We start from the raw sequence: 14812 nt of genomic DNA, 5'->3' as shown, positions 1-14812 counted from the left end.
GGTTGCATTACAAAGTTGTTTTCAGTACCGGATATACCATGGTACAAATGGTTCAGCCGAACCAGGGCCCACAGAACGTCTCCAGGAAATAAATAATGGTAAATACATCTCATCTTTTAAATAATTTTAATCATCTGGAGTTGAGTGAAATTATCGAGGATTCTGTGATCAGAAACTCTAATATAAAGATTTTTAAATTCTTATCATTCATTTAAATTTTCATTTACATGTATTTCCAAAGATAAAAATCTATTTTTAATTGCATGAGTAAGTTTGATTTAACATTTACATGTCTTGATCTTTTAGATAAGTAAACACAGAATTAAACGATCTATATTAGAAATTGTATTGCATGAGATTTAACTATGGCATAAATAAAAAGCCAATTCCAATTTTGCCTAGATTTCAAAGAGACAGTATTTTAGAAAATATGATATAAAAAATCCCCCTTTCCTCAATAGTTTTAAAGTGTGCTACTTTTTGTTATCGAACTATTCTAATATTTTATACCAGATCTGACATAAAAACTGTATTCTAGAGACGTTTTCTTTAATTGGGGCATTAAATTAACCCATATTTAACACTAAAATGACCCCTTTAATTTATTTGGATTTACGCCTGTTTAAACAGGTGGTGATTTGATTGACAGCTTAAGTTAGCCAATAAAAGTCTTGTTTCTATTTTTCCTCTGCCAAATGTTTATCAAATTCTTGGTATTACACTGATGGTTCCGTCGGTAGTTTGGAGTCTTAATATGGAGGCACGTGCGACAATCCAATTCGGCTCTCCTAGATCTTGTCTGTAATATCGCTATGGTGGAAGCAGACGTCAAAGAACTAAGGTACTACAACTCTACAATAATCGTTACAGTTTGGTCAGTGATAATCTCATGGTAATATCTTCTCTCATCTTCAATTATATAAAGGCTTTAACACCGTACATCTAATCAGGCCCTGCACGTAATACCCTGCATATTGCGGCACTGATTTCGATTGGGTACTGACCCAGCTTGAGAGCCTATCAGATTCCTCGATCATCGCAAATACCAAGTCTCAAGCTTTCCAGCTAAAATGTCTACCTGTGATAATCGAGTTGCAAAGTTCAAGGTTCGTTCAATGTTAAGGTTTTCCAAGGAGCTCGCCATGTTTGATTTGAGTGTGTGTGTGTGTCACAACCTCTGATTGAATAATACTGTTCACGTGTCTGCAGTAAAGGGAGATAACGTAGATATAAGTTCGGAAATTGCAAAACAATGTAGCAACGTCTAGATGTTGTAAAACTCACGGTCGTTGCTTCAGGAACATGATCTTCTCTAGGAACGTCGACCACAAGTCTACTGTTTCTATTGTGTGGTATTTCCGATGGGGCTTGTGACATTATTCTGGACTTTTACTTTTAATATACTGTTTTATTTGTGATCTACTGTCTCTATTGTGTGATATTTATGTGGTGTTTGTGACGTTATGCACTTGTAATATACTGTGTGTTATCTACTGTCTCTATTGTGTAATATTGATTGGTGTTTGTGACGTTATTCTGTACCTTTAATATACTCTTTTCTGTTTGTATACGTGGCTATTTTATAGGAGGATAGTAGCTAATGATACAAATATCAACACTGAACTAAATATCACTGAAAAATAGGAAAAAATGTTTTAATTCATGGAATTGTTTACGAGTATTGAACCTACGTTATCAGAAGTATGAAGAGTATAAAGGTTAATATTAAAGAAACGCGACGACAAATCGGGATTGGAAAATCGGCATAGTATCATGGATGATATCCCACACGCTATCAACATCAAAATGTCATCGATGGAAAAAGGCACTGCTTATATGCTATTTTTGATGACAAACTCAGATGAATCAGATATCTCAGAGTTTATTCCAGTTAACTGTCAACAATACTATTACTACAAAATGCTATATCCTCTCACTCTGACAACCACACGGTAACTGATTTCTCTCACTGGAGTGTAGAATTCCCCCACATACAACTATACATTATAGGGACAACACATACAATATGAAAATTACATAACAATAGAATTCTGCATGGTGAACTATTAGTGTAGCGAATTACCTGGTAAAGCCGAATTATCACTGGTAGTCTCGCCTCCTCCTGGAAATTATGCAAAAAATTCTAATAAACGTGAGAATAAAAATCTAAGAAAACGTCACTAAGAAATCTCATGTTTGTTTTTATTTCTTTAGAAGCCCTTTAATTTTACCATAAAAACTCATTTTATTACTATAATATCCTGTCTACTGGTCTTGTGCTTATCAAAGTATTGTACATCGAGTGTCACCGTTAAAGATGCCTCCCCACATAGAAACTGTGTGATTTGATGCCATGTTTGGACTAAAAATATATCCACACTAATTAATTTATCAAACAGTTGCTTCAAATCAAAAACATTTTAATCGGAAGAAAAACTACACTAAGCGGTAAATATCTATTCTATGCAGCCTTGTTTGTCAAGTGACTTCATTGTTTGGAGGGAAAAATTTCCGCATGTACAATTTACCATAAATATCGAAGTCAAAGTAAATTCTTGGATTATTGTCTGCCAGTTTCTTCTTCCGCTGTTTAATCGCAAAGTCCGCAGTATGTTTAAGTCTCCCACTTTTCTCACAACCGCCAGCTATTCATCAAAGACATCAAGTGCTCCTTACATCATTCAAACAGACAACAAACGGACACTGCCAATTACATTTATGCCCTGTGCGCACCCCATGGGTGTTTTAAAGGGAATCCAGTAGGATTTTGTGTAGTAAGATTGGGTTTTCTCTCAACCGCCCTCCGTTCGATCAAAGACATCAAGCGTCTCTTACGTCATTCAAGCAGACGACAAACGGACACTCTGTCAGTTCATTTTTCCCCTGTGCGCATCTCATGGGCCTCTTAAGGGGAATTCGGTTGTTTTGCTGTTTTTGTAGTAAGATCGGGTGTCTCGACTATCCATATAATACCAGTAAGGGTTATCGACTGAGACAGAGGGGTTCAAGTTAGATGAACACCCGAGCTCGTCCAAGGTTCAATTGCGCGAGTTCGGGTGTTCATCTAACTTGACCCCGAGGGTCGAAGGTCGATAACTCACTTACACACTGGATTCTTTGTTTTTGTAAGAAGATGAATGAGTGAATGAAAATGGACGGATACGAGAGAGACGAAAATCAGAGGCCCTTTATCACACAAAATAATTTTACCAATTCGTCTATAACAGGTATCAATATATTATTTTGACTGTCACGTATTGTCGTTTATTCAGCAGATTGAGGGGGGGGGGGGCATAACCTGAATATAGCCAGCGTATACCTGTTTATTTACGATGCATACGAATCAGATCATTCCAATGTCAGGTTTTTTAAATAAAACTTTAAGGAATTTGGATTGGAATATGGATAAATGTATTTTAAGCCTATTTGCTGATTTCAGGTTTTCGGCACTTTTTATAGTCGACATGTCGTATATTTATGTCGCTCCCGTCCGGTGTCCACGCCCTGGAGGCTGAACAATTATGGTCATGAGACGAAGAATCCTATTGATTTTCAATGATTTCCGATAATGACTTCCAGATTTATGGTTCTTGATATTTAATGTCTTGAGTACTCAACGTCAGTATAGGGCAGAATTAGAAGCCAAACAAGTATGACAATTACTTAATGGGTTGTTATTCGTACTTATATTTTAATGTGTTATAAATGTTTTCCTTACCGACAAGGGGTGGGGGGGTCGATGGCCGAATGGTTAGCGCGTGCGCGTTGTATCTTAACGTCTGTCATTGAGTCAACTGGCGTGGTTTCGATTCCCCGGCAGTACGTGACAAGGTGTAGGGTAGCCTGTCCAACCTCGTGGGTTTTCTCGGGGTCCCACTGCTAAAGACCCCTACGCCCAAACGAATTATTGAAATAAAATTGAACCATGTTAGTCCCGAAATTACCTCTTTTGTGTCGAGTGGACGTTAAACCCCATTTCTCTCTCCTTCCCCACAAAAGAAAAAATATGCGACACCCTTATTGACTGCCCGGACGACTTAGCTGCTGTAGGTGTATGTTTCGTTTTCTGGCAACCTATCTTTAAAATCCACAACAGGCCAATGAATAAAATAATAATTATTTGGTGTGAATGGGGTATGCTGCATTGACTGGAATACGTTTTACATTCACGATTTGTCAGCCACAGAACAAAATAACCATGTGCGAAAAAAATAGCATGTGCGATGATGTAGGAAAGGTATTTTACAAGATTACAAATTATCTAAAACATGGCCAAACAGAAATTTATCCCAGTTCGCTAGGTTTTGTGTATATGTTCCTTATACTATTGGGTGCGTTTTCTAGCTAATGATACTATTTCACAATCTACATTGAAAAAATATTTATTTATTGTTTTAACTGCATGTATTTATATTTTGTAACTAACACGGTGTTTCTTGTTATTTATAATACAGTGCACGCACGAAAATGCATGGTCTGTTTTGACAAGGCCGAGAAAGTTCATCCAGATTTTCCGGCGTGGTTCTCCCTTGTCAGTGATGCAGGACGGAGGGGCTGACAAGGAAAGCTGTCTAGTCGTTCGGATGGGACGAAAAACCGAGGTCCCGTGTACACATTGGCGTGCACGTAAAAGATCCCTTGGCAGTTGGAATTCGATATAAGAGTAGGCCGTAGTGCCGCTGTCCGGGCAAAATTTCCCTCATAGCACACTGTATGGCGTATGCCCGTCTTCATTAGCCCAGGTTAGGAGCAGAACAGTAGGACGTTAAACCCTATTTCATTTCATTTCATTTCTGTTTTGACAATCACCTGGTTAGTATGTTGGGGTGTTCCTTTATATGAACACCTACTTTTCCTCAAATGATCACCTGTGCCTGTGCACGTGCTAAAACAACACATTACAGGTTGATCAGTAAGTTGAACACCCGAGTCAGAACAAAGGGTCCAGTGTGTAAAATTTATTATTACTACACTTTCACTGGAAAAACTACCCTATAAATAACTTGGTGTGAAATCTATTGTGTTAATCGTTAAAGGTACATTATGGAATATTAGATAAAGAGCTGACAGTTCTCGCTATAATATATAGTTTTAAAAAGATAATGTAAGGGGGATAGGGTGAAAATTTCAGTCAAATTACTTCAGGGTGGGCCGAGAAAACCTCATTTTAAAAACATTGTAGGCCCGATTGTCATTGTTCCCGATGATACGATAATGAACAAAGTCTCAATTATCCACTTTTGTGATTGAACAGCAGATCTGATTCAAATCCAGCGAAAATCGGACCCATAAGATGGCATTGAGAGTTGATTATGGTCTTGTCATGTTAATAAATGTCTAATTAATAGTTTATATAACACTTGAGGCCTAAAGAAATATCCGCAATAGGAAGATTTCGATCTTGATGTATGTTTAAATAAACGGTCTTCAAACTATACCTGAATCATTCCCACAAATCTGTGTTTTGACAACATCTAAGAAGTTTGTGACATTTTCAGCCATATAATTTGGGCACATTACATCCAATTCACTGTAGCATATCTGAAGTTTAGGTACGACACTGAAAGATAAAACATTACAGCTTGAAAATTGCGTACATTTGCTTAATTATAATTAGCTTTTAACTTATTTGAAAGAAAATCCGACATTTTATCTTAACTCGTTGTTTAGTAGAATATGTATGGATTCAATGTTATCCTCTTTTTACATACATTTTGTATTCTTACTCATGATCTCTAGGTCTACTTAGACCTTTGAGTGTTGTATTTTATATTATATCCACCCCCTCCCTCCCACCTGCAGTGATCTAGTGTGCGACTTTGAAAATTAATGATATAACATTGTGAGTGATTTGTCATACCAGGATACCTTGTAAGTACAATTCAGTATAAGCCCTTACCCTTTAAGCTCCCTCAAGAATGAGATGTCAAACATATTTTCAGTGATCATATAGAAACAGCTTACCAAATTTTAACTTACTATCTGGACATATAAACATATTACGCTTTGTAATGCTTATTTAAAGCTTAATGACACACAAAAGGTAGAGCCAAAAGACTTTTGTATGGTTGTTGTATACGCTATGAGCAAGATTTGTGGATTTACCGCTATATAAATGGACATTACTATTAATTTAGAATGGATTTTAGCGGTCATTTTGAAGAGCGCCCCCAGTTTTCACCCCATATACATTATTTGTCACACATGTAGATTCTTTTCAAATAACTTTATGTAAAACTAATGCAAAAAGAGGTCAAATGCGCCGCAATAATCTTTTCTTAACCTACACAGGCCCATATCCATTTCTCGTGGGATGCTAGCAGCCATTTTGAAGAGCGCCCTCATCGTTTTATATCTTCAGAAAATGTGTGGTACATAATACGGAAGATGCTTTGTAAATAAGTCTAATAACAATTAATGCAAAACGTGGCCATAGCGTGGCCTAATAAATGCTTATTAAAAATAAATACAGTTTATCTACGTTTTTTGGCGGCCATGTGAAGAGCGCCCTCACTTTTTATCACTTTCAAGAGTCTGGTATACAATCGCAGCTTGTTTGGGAATAACCCTAATAAAAACTAATGCAAAAAGTGGTCAAACATGCATCATTGGTACTTACTTAACCCATATAGTCACTATATATATGAGATTTTGGCGGCCATTTTGAAAAGCGCCCTCGTTGAAAGAGGTTCAGGATACGGCCTGTTTACTTCATATATTCTTGTTCAGAATAAAAAAAAACTGGCCTAGAAAATCCACATGAGAATTTCTACCTCTCCAGGTGGCACCTCCCTCAATTATAACCCGGACTATTATGTTAATATGCTTTTCCGGACAATTAATATAGCACCACAACAAAGAGTCATAGAATGCTGATAATCCGTAGGTTTTATCCTCTCAGATCCCAGTACTTCAAACCAAATTTTGACATCAATAGGGTTAATGCTTGCACAGTCAGTTAAAGACTGTCGGCTTTCCACCAAAGGGGGATAAAGCACAACGCTGCATATCGATATGGTTCATTCTCTCCTGACCTCGGAGTTTCACAAGAAATTTGATAAATAAATGTGTAAAAACTGTAGACTCCAATGCGTTCACAAAGTTTACAGAAAAGCGTGTAACTCCAGAACGGAAGGGCGAGGAACGCTGACTCCAATTCGTCACACCTAATTTGAACAAGAGATTATTCATTATTTACGCGCCCCTTTAGTAAAAGCCGCGTAGTATTACACTAATTTGTATTGATGACTATTTTACGGGTCTTTAGGATCGATTTTATTGTATATTTTATGTCTAGTCTTAAAACCTGTTATTCAATTTCAAATTCAATATTTTGTCCAATATTCAATTTCTGAAATAACTTACGGACATATAGTGGAAGATAGACCTTGTAAAGCTGACAGATCCGTAATATCTTGAGGTCTAATAATTGTCCCGATTCCAGGTGCAAGCTCACCGCATTCTATTACTTTCTGTGCACAACCTTAAAATGTAAAAATAAAATATATGGATGAATATTGTCTGACGAACTATCGGCAATAAAATGTCATTGGTGAAAACAGGGCATCATTCGGTGATTTTGGTTTGTTCGACAGACTATTAAAGAATTTAGAGCTTCCAGGTGAGATGAGGTTTCTTATTTGCTTATCCTTTATGCCTTCAAAAAAAATCAGATCTCTATGGTGTTCATCGTTAAATAAAATACCTTGATATACCTTGATATGTAGCGAATTACCTGGTAAAGCCGAATTATCACTGGTAGTCTCGCCTCCTCCTGGAAATTATGCAAAAAATTCTAATAAACGTGAGAATAAAAATCTAAGAAAACGTCACTAAGAAATCTCATGTTTGTTTTTATTTCTTTAGAAGCCCTTTAATTTTACCATAAAAACTCATTTTATTACTATAATATCATGTCTACTGGTCTTGTGCTTATCAAAGTATTGTACATCGAGTGTCACCGTTAAAGATGCCTCCCCACATAGAAACTGTGTGATTTGATGCCATGTTTGGACTAAAAATATATCCACACTAATTAATTTATCAAACAGTTGCTTCAAATCAAAAACATTTTAATCGGAAGAAAAACTACACTAAGCGGTAAATATCTATTCTATGCAGCCTTGTTTGTCAAGTGACTTCATTGTTTGGAGGGAAAAATTTCCGCATGTACAATTTACCATAAATATCGAAGTAAAGAAATAAGTAAACAAAAAGTATTTCACCATGTTCAAAGCAAGTCAAATTATATAAATTATCCACAGAAACTTTATTCATCGCATATGAAAGAGGCTCAGCAGTGCCCTCAACACAATCAGCTGCGTCATTTTCCAGACAAATCTTGGTTGTGTTTAATAGCCTACAAAAATAATTATATTGTACACAAATTTAATAAACATAAAATGAAGAACGCTGTTATTTGTAAGAAATCTCTTAATAGTTAATTGGTTTTCTTCAATCGCACATTCCGAAATTATTATAAATGTTGAATTTTGATAAATACCGCAATTAAAGAGGGCTTTACGGAAGAATCTCTTTAGTTAGCCCCCCCCCCCCCCCCCGTCCCCAATCTTTTTTTGAAAGGGATCTGCCCTACGCACAATTCAATATATTTTAACCAGGGCTGGGCGGAGTCAACATTTTGGCTTAACTAGTTAAAAATTAACGAGGTAACTAATTTTAAAAAAGTCAAAATTACAATAGAACAAAAACACATGGCAAATACGTCTACAAGTGAAAGATATTCATGTTTATCCAACATTACAGGATTGTCCAATATTTTTAAGCATCTTTACTATTTCCATATAAAGCCATTCATCTGTTTATATAGGAGCCGGAATCACGGTGGCTAAGTGAGTCAGACGCTGGCTCCTAGCCTTGAAGTCGTGGGTTCGATCCCGGTGTTGGCCGGGAAAGTTCATCAGGAATTTATGGCGTGGTTTCCCCTTGTTAGTGGTCCAGGACGGAGGGTCTAACAAGGATGGCTGTCTAGTCGCTCGGATGGGGCGAAAAACCGAGGTCCCGTGTACACATTGGCGTGCACTTAAAAGATCACTTGGCAGTTGGAATTCGATAGAAGAGAGGGCCGTGGAATTCGATATAAGAGAGGGCCGTAGCACCACTGTGCGGGCAAAATTTGGCTCATAGCACACTGTATGGCGCATGCCTGTCTTCATTAGCCTAGTCGGAGCAGAAAGGTATGACGTTAAACCCCATTTCATTTCATATTTTATGATGAGTCCATAAGTAAAAAATTGTACTGAACTCACAAAGGTAGATTTCCCTATTATAATTTTGACTTTAATTTAACTAGTTACAAAAATTTTAAATAGTTAATTTTTTTAACTAGATAATTAGCGGCAATACTATATACCGGAAAACACCGGAAAACAACCGGAAAACACCGGAAAACAATCGGAAAACACCATTTTATACTGAATACCGGAAAACACCGGAAAAACCCTAAATACCGGAAAACACCCTAAATACCGGAAAACACCCTAAATACCGGAAACACCCTAAATAGGTAACCCGGAGCCTGGTCCTCTGTGTGCGGTTTTGGACCAAGTGAGCGCCGATGAAGGAAGGTCAAGCTCATTACGATGTTCATTTTACAAATAGCCCCTCCCACCCCACAAAAAAAATTTCCGATTTTTTTTTCTCCAAAATTTTTTTGACGAAAAAAATTTTCTGTCACAAAAAAAAAAATCGAATTTTTCCGAAAAATTGGTTTTACAAAAAAACATTCGATAGAAAATAACTTTACAGAGAAAAATACTGGAAAAAAAAAATTTTTTGAGAGAAATTTGGGAGAAGAAATTGTTTAAAAAAATCTGAAAAGAAATTTTTCTTTGACCGTAGGCGATCGCTCGCTTGTATGTTAATGAACTTATTTCATCAGCGCTCACCTGGTCCAAAACCACACACGAGGACCAAACTCCGGGTTACTAAATAGCTACCGGAAAACTTAGAAGAGTAAACTGTGCCCGCGATTTTTTTACAGAGCCCGCCGCGCCGCGCCGCTCCGGAAGGGATCATCGTCAGGGTGGGACGGGGATTAATTGTCCAGTCACGTGACGAACATAAATCTTCCGTTCCTCAAACCATATTATTTCCACAGTCATTGTCATTAATCACAAATTACAGGATGATATACGACAATGCAGGTTTACTTTGAAATAGTGCAAATGATATTTTTCCATCTACAATCTTCAGATCAAAGGATGCAAGTTCTTACACAGTGCAGCATAATTTGTGCAACAGAAGACATCTCGAATATCGATTGTCGGAAAAAACATTTTCTAGGGGACATTTTTTTCCGAATACGCATTCAGTGTAAGTCTTCAGCCACCAGGAAGTGGTTAACATAGTAATGTTTTATTACGATAGTAGTACATAAAACAAATTGGTTGCCTGAGGTTCTCGGGAGGAAAGTAGCCTCATCGGCTAGAGTCCTCTATTTCACAAGCAAAAGCAACAATTGCTTCCTTGAAAATTTATCGATCAACCCTTTTCACAGACGCCCAGCTTACCACTTCTTACCACTTCCGTCAATGCAGTAAGATAGAATATGTAGTTTTCTCATGGATGTAGGAAAGGTCTACATATACTGAAGTACTGAAACACTGAAATTTACTGAAAACTAAAACTAAAATACAAAATAAAATATGGTCAATGATGGAGTAGACTGATTGCGTCTTTTAAAACATTCAAAACATAATAGGCATCAACAAAATTTTGGAGAAAAAAAATCGGAAATTTTTTTTCTTAGGGGGGGGGGGGGGAAGCCATTTGTAAAACGAACATCGTAATGACCTTGACCTTCCTTCATTGGCGCTCACTTGGTCCAAAACCGCACACAGAGGACCGGGCTCCGGGTTACCTATTTAGGGTGTTTTCCGGTATTTAGGATGTTTTCCGGTATTTAGTGTTTTTCCGGTGTTTTCCGGTATTCAGTATAAAATGGTGTTTTCCGGTTGTTTTCCGGTGTTTTCCGGTGTTTCCGGTTGTTTTCCGGTGTTTTCCGGTATATAGTATGGCCCGATAATTAGCCAACCAGTTAACTCCGCCCATGAGCCCTGATGTTAACATCTACAGCTATTCGCCAAAATAGAAATACTTACGAACAGATTGAATATAAATCTAGCAATGTAGTACTGGAGTCATTGTGTGCAGCATAATACAGTTGCATACAATTGTTGTAATTGGTGTAGCAACCATCACATGGTAATACAATGAATAACACTGAAATACATGACATGTTGACATATTAACATGGTGAATGTCATAACTTAAATAGTAACATAAACAACAATGAAATTTGGTATCAGTTCTAAAGCTTGCGGGAATAATTTTATATAAATAGATCATGCATGAGACTCGTGGAGCACGGTAGGTGGGTCATGGGTCAGACTAGGCCACTCATAAAAATTGTGGGACACTCTTGCTGGGTCATGGGTTAGGTTTTTTTTTCCAGACGGCATTTTCTTTACGAACTAATTATAAAATACCCCAACGCAGGTTGTAAGCATTCTTCGGCGACTTTTGATCAGCATTCAACCACACGTCGAGATGCCACGTTTGAAAGGAACAAAGAAAAGGAGAGGAGAGTAGGAGCAGACTTAAATTTCACCACATAAGTTTCAGTCTACTCCTGGTGGTCTGTGACACATTCCATCACTGGTGGCTTTTGGCCCATTCCACCACTGATGGTCTGTGGCCCAGTCCATCAATTATGGTATATGGTCCATTCCACCACTAATATGTATATTATATAATGCGCTAAACTCCATTCATAAATGCATGCTCAACGCGCAACAGAGTTACTACTATTAATAAGATAGTTTGAATATATAAATCTAGCTGTGATTTGAAAATAGTGAAACTTTCCAATTCTCAGATTCTAGGCGGTAGTCGATTCCTGAGCCGAGGAGCGAAGACACAGAAAGTTCTATCACAAAAGCGATCAAGTGTCATTCCAGGTATATCAAGAGAAATTTCATATTGTATGGTCGTACGGAATACTTAGTTTACTTTTCTCCAAAAGTTCAGATAAATATAGTGGAGCAAGATTATTTTGACATTGGTAGACTAATGACACAATTTTATACTGAATTATAGCTTCTATAGCCATCCAATTTATACTGAATTTTATAGACAACCAATTTATACTGAATTCTATAGACAACTGAAATCTAGCCTCTATAGACAACCAGTGCAGGAACTTTAATACTGGTCAGCTTACCTGATGACAAGTAGAACACAACTTTGAGATTGATCAAATCCATTTTATAAACTAGACAAATTAGTAATAGATTTAAGTTTCAAGAACCCAACCTCTCCTGTGATACGTCCTAAACTGTTGAAATGGAAAGAAAGGTGCTAGTAACCTTGAAGTGTCAGTTATTTCCTAGACCGTGATTGCAACATAATATTGCGACATCGAGGTGTGTCATGATAATAATATGGAAATATGAGCAGATATGTCTCGAATAGTCCTGTATATTGACATAAACTATTATTAAAGTACAACGTCATGTAGGGTTTGAGGTGCATGGGTTAACATTGTTCTTCGCACTAAGTCAAACAAAAATAAAATACCCGCGTTTAATGATTTCTAGGATTTCATGAATGAACGAAATAAGTTTAAGGCCATACTTTCTGCTTGTACTTGGCTAATGAACTAATGAAGAAAACGGGTATACGCCATACATTTGCCAGTCCATCTGTCCTGTTTACTGACAGGGGGGAACCGCACCGGAAAATTCCGAGGGACCTTCGTGGCCAGTACGGGAATCGAACCCTGGACGTCCAGGTTAGCGACAACAGTGCCTTACTCACTGAGCCCCCTTGGCTTCCTTAGGCTGTAATGTATCCGAGAACTATTACATCGTGTAGTCCAACTGATACACCACATAATCATGTATGATTTGTTAACAAGTGATCATTTCTTAAATAAATACATATCACATTATATATACCAATCTTTAAAAAGTATTCCATAACTGTAATAAATAGCTAATAGAAATAGGAAAGTAACAATAATCAATCTACATGATATACAATAAAATAGTTTACTATAGGGTAATCAACTTGCTGGGATAATCTATAGTAGAATTGATTTTTCGTATAAATATTATGCAATACACAACTGTCATAGGTTCCTTAAACCTGAGATATTACTAATTTGTCTAGTTTATAAAATGGATTTGACCAATCTCAAAGTTGTGTTCCACTTGTCATCAGGTAAGTTGACTATACTGGTTGACATTTTCTCCAATAGCCCGTAATTCAGATATTGATATTCTTTATTGCAACCCGGCTGTATATACAGTAGTACGGTATTATTGGCCTGATTGAATAGAGGATTTTTCTAATTATACAGAGGTTTCACAAAGATTAAATTGTTAGCTATGAAAAATTTGTAGGACAGCTTTCTAGCCGTTCGTATAGAACCGAAAACCGAGGTATCGTGTATACATTGGTGTACACTTAAAAGATCCCTTGGCAATTGGAATTCGATATAAGAGTAGGCCATGGTGTTGCTGTCCGGGCAAAATTTCTGTCATATCACACTGTATGGCGTATGCCCGTCTACATTAACCCAGTCGGAGCAGAAAAGTAGGACGTTAAACCCCATTTTATTTCATTTCATTTGTATCAGATGTTCCAGAGGGTTGAATCGTATCTTACCATTGCGAGACATTCAACAATTCTTCTAGCTAAACAGTGCGATAGGTTGGATCTTCGTGGATTAACTTGTTGGAATGAAAGTTGAGCAGCAAATCAGACCCAAATCCAGTAAACATTGCAGGCTAGCGATGACATCGAGAGTTGATTATGGTCTGGATAAGTTAATTAATGTCTAATTAATAATCTAGATAACATTTCAGGCATAAAATACCCGCAATACGCAGATTTAGCTCTTGCATAATGTATGTTTAAGATATTTTCGAATATTGAAGGAAAATTTATATACTATTCAAAAAAAGTAGGGGATATTTGATTTTTAAGTGTTATTAAAGTCACCTAATGAAACTGACGAAGAAACAAATGACAAAATGAAATGAAGTTCACATTCATCGATTTATTCCAAATGATCGTTAGACTAAGTAAGGCACAGACTGACCATTATAAGGGTAAAATGATACCCGGGGTCAAACAGCAAAGTTACCACAGCATCACAACCAAGTCAGTAACGGGTAAATCCTCCTCTGTTTGCCAAACAAGCATTGATCCGACGTGGCATACTCCTAATGAGACGTCTAAGGTCATTTTGGTCCAGATTGTCCCATTCCTGTTGCAACGCAGCAGCAAGTTCTTGGACATTGGCAGGACGTTGTTGACGTTGACGTAACCTCTGTCCAAGCATGTCCCAGACATGCTCGATGGGGGAGAGGTCGGGACTCAGTGCTGGCCATGGTAATGTGGTGATGTTCTGTTGTTGGAGGTAACCTGTAACGATCCTGGCCCTGTGACATCTTGCGTTGTCACCCTGGAAGATGAAACGGCGGCCATGACGTCGTGCGAACGACACAACATGGACTGCCAAGATGTTGTCCCGGTAGTACTGGCCTGTAACACGCCCTGCAACAACATGTAAAGCCGTTCTTCCAGCAACAGTGATGCCTCCCCACACCATAACAGAACCACCCCCAAATCGATCATGTCTGATGACGTCAACGTCTTGGAAGCGCTCGTTTCGACGACGCCACACCCTCCTACGTCTGTCCAAAAAATCAACAGTGAACCTTGACTCATCTGAAAACATCACATTGCTCCAGCGTCGATTATCCCAGTGTTGACGATCCCT

The 14812-nt window shown here is 37.6% G+C and overlaps 1 long non-coding RNA gene across 1 annotated transcript; it reads right to left on the bottom strand.

Annotated features, from left to right (window-relative positions):
* Nucleotides 1-362: 362 nt before the first annotated feature.
* Nucleotides 363-7497, bottom strand: LOC126823814 (uncharacterized). The gene is made up of 4 exons (XR_007681324.2): nt 7366-7497; nt 5439-5560; nt 2084-2122; nt 363-1633 (listed from the first exon to the last, which is right to left on the bottom strand). It is a non-coding gene; the product is annotated as an uncharacterized LOC126823814 (long non-coding RNA).
* Nucleotides 7498-14812: the final 7315 nt, after the last annotated feature.

This window comes from Patella vulgata, chromosome 6, assembly GCF_932274485.2.
Source record: "Patella vulgata chromosome 6, xgPatVulg1.2, whole genome shotgun sequence".
Lineage (NCBI taxonomy): Eukaryota > Metazoa > Mollusca > Gastropoda > Patellidae > Patella > Patella vulgata.
This window is presented reverse-complemented; position numbering and strand designations above follow the sequence as displayed.